Below are 6,000 nucleotides of genomic sequence, written 5' to 3' on the forward strand. Positions count from 1 at the left end.
GGCCAATTGTATAGATTTGTAAAAATGAACATGAACAGATTTTTTATTTTTTTTTACTTTTTTTTAAATGAAAAATAACTTTTAAACAACATCAACTGTGAACTGATTTGGGCGTGTGTGTGTTAAAGAGACAGACAGGGAGGGACAAAGAGAGCGAGAGGCTACATTACTTGTACTGAAACTGTTCTCTTCTCTCTTTCAATGCAGCAAAGCGGTCAATGACTTTCTCATTGAAATCAGGCATGCTGAGGACTAGTTCCCTCTCCATGGAAAGCATGGCCAGTGCATTCAGACGTTCCTGGCCCATTGAATTTCGCAGGAATGTCTTAACTCGTGTCAAAGTTGAGAAACATCTCTCAGCTTCAGCTGTTGTCATGGGAGTAGTTATGAGGATGTTCAACACTAGTCACAGTCTCAGAGAACGTCTCCTGGAGGTTGTAGCTCATGAGAACCTGGTACAGTGCCAGTGCACCACAGCAGCCCTTGAATTCAGGATTCTCATAGATCAGAGATAGTTCTGTCTTGAGCTTTGCCTTGCTCAGCATGGGGTATGCATTCACAGTGGCATTCAGAGCCTCATCAGGAAATGAATGGCAGTACCTTTCAAACATGTCTGCTTGCAGTAAGGTAGCACTCACAAGGTGGCCAGAGAAAGAGAACCTTTCTTTGGTGTGATCCAGGATGGTGTTGCAGACCTCTTCAGACAGCCTCTGCTTCTCCTCTTCTCTCAAAGCTGTTCTGGGTCTTTTGGCTCCTGTTGCTTCTTGCAGCTGCTGTTGAGAGGAGTCCCTGAAGGCAAACAGACCAATGTGTTTGTTGGCTTTGTACAGTATTGTTGTCTATGTGATGCACAGGTATATGCAATGTATCCATGTATAGTACAAATACTTCAGTTCCACTTAAAATGGGCAGGGATGCATAAAGTCTTTAGTGTTTAAGTTAGCCTTTGTGTCTCATATAGCCTGGATGTTCAGCACAGTATACAGTGGTGCTCATAAGCTTATGAGCCCATGCTAAAGTTGACTAAAAAGAGGAATAAAAAAGAAAAGACAATTGATGTCCTTAAAGGTTGGATTTTCCAACTTTTTTAATTAAGTCATTAACATCAATTTCCAAAAGATGATTTTTTTTATTTTTGTATTCCTCTTTTTAGTCAACTTTAGAATGTGTTCATACACTTATGAGCACCACTGTACAGTACACATAGTATATAAAATAAGCTAGATTACACCACTGGCCATATATAATGAGAATAATGTAATTTCAAACACAAATGCAGTCTCCTTTCATGCATACATTTTCAAATAAAGATCTGCTTTGAGAAAGATCGAATGATATTGTTTAATCTTACCTTATGGCCTGCACACTGCTTGTGAAGCTGTCGAGGGCACGTTTGATGAAGACAGCATCGATGTCCTTCTTCTGTAGCTTCTGGTACAGAATGTCGACGTGGGGCATGATTTTGTGAAAAAGCCCCAGGAAAAAAATAAAATCTTCATCATGTAGCATCCTCACGTAGCCAGATGCCTCTCTCACGGTGGGCTGGTCAAATGAACCCAATGAACCCGTCCGGATGGCTTCAAAACATTCTATGAGGTCGTCTCGATTCTCGTAGACAGTGTTCACGACTCTGCTGTTGAAGTTCCACCGTGTGGATGAAGGTCTGGGCAGTCTTCGTGCAACAGTCTGGTCAAGAATGCTGGTGCGTTTGGGTGACCGGGAAAAAAAAGTTGCAATCCCGCTCAGATCGGAAAAGAAAATGTTCACTTTTTTGATGCGAGAAGTAGCTTGCTGCATGATCAAATTCAGCTGATGCGCATAGCAATGCACGTAATGGGCATTCTTGAAATGCTCACGCACCTTTTGCTGCACACCAGCCTTCTCTCCCCTCATCACACTGGCTCCATCGTAAGCTTGCGCAATGAGTTTGACTTTCTCGTCGTCGGCAAAAAGACCGTTCAGTCTCTCCAAAAGCACACTGGCGATTGAGACTGAGGTTGATTCCGAGATGGGAAGGAACTCAAAAAAGCGCTCCTGCACTTTGTGGTTGCTATCTATGTACCTCAGCACAAGCACCAGCTGTGTCTGTGTAGAAACGTCCGTGGTCTCGTCAGCTTGGATAGCTACGAAGTTCGCCGACTTCACCTCCTCCACAATATGTTCCCTCATGACCGCTAGCATACACTCCAGTAGCTCGTTTTGAATGGTCTTTGATGTGCCCTTGAAAACTTTAGCATTTTTAAGATGGTCATCAAACACCTCATCTAATTGTGCCACAAAGTTGACAAGTCCAAGAAAAATACCAGGGTTGGTGGAGCCCTCAGTTTCATCTTTGCCTCGCAAAGCTAACTCAAACACTCCGCAAAACTTCACACACTGGATTAGCCGGCTGAGGATGTGGCGGTTCTTGCTAACCTCATCGTTGTGGCGGTGGACAGCTAGCCTGTATCCCTCATCCAGTTGAGTGGCAATGTTCACTCTCCCCAAAGCAGACAATCTCAAACAGCTATCCATGTGGGTCTTTGACAGCTCATGTTTCTTAATCTTTTCTGAAAGATGGTGCATGTCCGTTACACCAGTCGCTGTCCAAGCGGTGCTGTCTGCCGTGCCGCCTTCAGGGTGAAAGAGTAAGCAGGGGTAGCAGAAGACTGCATTAGCTACATCGCAGCCTGCTAGCCAGGTTTTTCGTTCGTACCAATTTTTGGAAAATCCTTGGGTGTAGGACTTTCCCCCTTTAGTAGAAACCTGTTGAATTATTAAATTTGGTCTGGGAGGTCCTAATTGTTTCGTTGCCAATTTATCTTGATTTGTTCGCCGACAAAAAGGAACTTCTTTCAAAGAGACAATCGAGTTGCACTGAACGCTAGCCATCTTGACAGTAGTACGTGAATTGATTGACGCTGCTACCCGCTCTTTTCTTAGTTATGTTCATGGTTATGTTACGTATGACGAAAGCGCGTAAGTGCAAGCCCTCCCGGAACCCATAGAGATTGTATTGAAAGCTCTGATATTTGAAAAAAAAAGATTTTACATGAGTCTATGAGAGACTTCTTGGGCGATTTTCAACCTGACTGAAATCGCCCCAAAAGGGGCGGGGCCATTTGAAGCACGACTTTAGCCTGATTGGACATTTAGTGGCAGATCAGGGCCCGTATCTCTAAAGAATTTTTGTGCAAAAAGTGGCTCCTAGCGGCCAAATTCTAAGAAAATTCTCAGAGGCATGACGTTTTCTTAGAATTTCCCCTAAAAGTGACACGAAAATCCCAGTTAATATAAAAGCTATTCCTCAAGAGTCCTAGCGCTTAAAAGGGCTCCTAAGGCGAGATCTGCTAAGAGCAGGGAAGAGGACTTTTAGTGGCTTAGGAGTTACCCTAAGCAGCTGCACAAAATGGCCAACAGAGGAGGCAGGAGAGATGTCCTGCAAACACTGGATGACAGGGAATTATTGAGACGCTACAGATTGGATCGTGCAGGAATCATGTTTGTGGTGGATCTCCTTAGAGATGCAATTACTTCACCAACTCGACGCCACAACGCTATTACACCGGAGAAGAAAGTAATCACAACCCTGAGGTATTTGGCAACAGGGAAAATGCAACAATGCAGCAGTGATGACTTGGGTCTGTCCCAATCCTCCGTCAGCAGAGTCATCACCCAAACACTGACAGCTTTGTCACAACCTAATATTGTGACACAATTTGTTTCATTCCCGCTGGATGCCCGCACTTTACACACACATAAAAGGGCATTTATGGACATTGCAGGATTCCCTGGCGTTGTGGGTGTAATTGATGGAACACATGTGAGAATAATTGCGCCATCAGAGGACGAGGCTGTCTTTGTTAACAGGAAGAATTTCCACAGCATCAATGTGCAAATAGTGTTCAATGCGGCCTGGAAGATTTTGGACATTGTGGCTAAATGGCCAGGCTCCACACATGATGCGAGAATGCTCTCCGAGAGTGGCATCAGACAGCTTTTTGAGAGACGCTATGTGCCAGCTAATTGCCACTTGTTAGGGGACAGTGGCTACCCATGCAAACCATGGCTCCTTACACCTTACCTCCAGCCACGCCAAGGGCCCCAACTAAACTATAACAGGTAAGCCAAACAATACAAAAATCATGGAAATGAAATGCAAGCAATATGTTAGAGCATCCAAGTAGTGCAATATTTCCATCAAATAATTAAAGGTCTGTATTCTATTGTAGGGCCCACAAGACAACAAGAGCGGTGGTGGAGCGTGGCATAGGCCAGCTTAAGAGGCGCTTTCATGTTCTCCACGGAGAGGTGCGGCTGAGGCCTGAAAAAGTCAGCAAACTCATCATAGCCTGTGCAATATTACACAATATTTGCAAGGTTAGACAGATTGCAGAACCTCTGGAGGATGGCGATGAGGATGAGGATGGAGACAACGATGAGGATGGTGGTGAAGAAGATATTCACATTCCACAGGGGAACCTAGCCCAGAGTGGACTGCCTTACAGGGCAAACTTCACAAATTTACATTTCAGGCAAGCTGTAGCCCCATGTCATTTGAGAACTTGTGATGGTATTAAGAACTACCACAGTTTTACTGCACATCACCTGCAACTGTTAAATGCAAGACACAGAACACAATCTCTAAATGGTTTATTTTTTAGGTGTTCAATTTTAAGGCGGTAGTACTCCTCCTGAAGGGAAAGGACTTTTTTTTGTTGTTCAAACACATCAATTGTGAGTTGCAATCTTCTCTCCTGCAGGGATGCTGACGGAGCAGGTGCTGCGGATGGGAATGGTGTTTGATCCGCCGGGCTATCCTGAGTAGCAGCTGCAGATGGTTCAGGCGGCAAACTTGATGGGCCCGGTTCTTGTGATGGCTCCATGCTACAGAAATACATAGGCCTAGTTTAATTATTGTTTTGATTAAATTAATTTAATACAATGAGCATGGATAACACATGAAATGGCTTCTGCAATGAATAAACACTGTTGATATGAATAACCCTGTGTCCTACCTTTGCTGCATTTCAAGGGCCTGCATCATTGACGTGTCAATGCCTGTTGGCAGCCCGGTGACACTGACCTCAGAGTGTCCCAGGACTTGAAAGACAGTGTCGGCCACCTGGGACAGCCGCTTTGCAGGTGGTCCACCCCCTAGAAAGAAACAGTCAATGAACACAGTACTTAGGCATGTAAATTAACTTTGCCAGCAGGAGCAAATTGCCAGATTATGTGGTAGGCCATAGTATTTTGCTCACCTGTGAGTGAGGATTCCCGCTTGTGTGCTGCAATCTCATCTTTTGCCTTGGACTGCAGCACATACCACCTTTTCTCACAATCGTCGCCTGTCCGCACCACCAGTGGAAAAGAGGCATTGATTGTTTGGGATATTGTGTCCCAGGCGCGCCTCTTGCCTTGGCTAGTGACAGTTGGGCCAAATTTTCCTCGTAACATACCTTTATGTTCGTTCACCAACTGGGCCAGCAACAAACCTTGCTCCTCAGTCCAGTTCGGCTTGCGATTCCTTTTTTTCTCCATTTTCTGTGTTTGTAGGATATTTGTTAACAAGCCTTCATAAATAGACCAGCCAGCAATCACAGACATTGTTAAAAGCTGAGCTGTGTTACCCTCGTTAAGTTCACACTGAGTTGTAACGTTGCAATTTCTACTTCATTAAGGACAGCCCCTTGAGATAGGCCATCTTGTTTTCAATGGGGTCCATATGGAAGTGAAAGTACAAAATATGCCAGCTAGGATATTAATATGAGCAAATGAGACACAAATCATTATTTGAACAGGGTGTAATGAGCTTAAGTTTTCACATATTTTAGATTCTAATGTTAGGCTATAACCCCTACAGCTTACTATTCATTTTCCAGATATTTTCTTGAATGTGAAATATTATTTACAATTATAGTCTGCATAAGATTAGAGTGTATAATTATGTTTATTGATTTGAGGGTACATCCTTTGCTCATTATCACCAAAAGTTCATTTTCATCAAACTTGTAGGATCAA

General features: G+C 43.8%; 1 long non-coding RNA gene across 2 annotated transcripts; it reads right to left on the bottom strand.

Annotated features, from left to right (window-relative positions):
- Nucleotides 1–4,615: 4,615 nt before the first annotated feature.
- On the bottom strand, nt 4,616–5,666 carry LOC311144595. Of its 2 annotated transcripts, none has more exons than XR_014614513.1 (2): nt 4,998–5,666; nt 4,616–4,866 (listed from the first exon to the last, which is right to left on the bottom strand). It is a non-coding gene; the product is annotated as an uncharacterized lncRNA (long non-coding RNA). The 2 variants fall into 2 exon arrangements; XR_014614514.1 differs by having other exon boundaries at nt 4,616–4,884.
- Between the last annotated feature and the right edge of the window lie 334 nt (nt 5,667–6,000).

Source organism: Coregonus lavaretus (genome assembly GCF_964263955.1).
Source record: "Coregonus lavaretus genome assembly, chromosome: 17".
NCBI lineage: Eukaryota > Metazoa > Chordata > Actinopteri > Salmoniformes > Salmonidae > Coregonus > Coregonus lavaretus.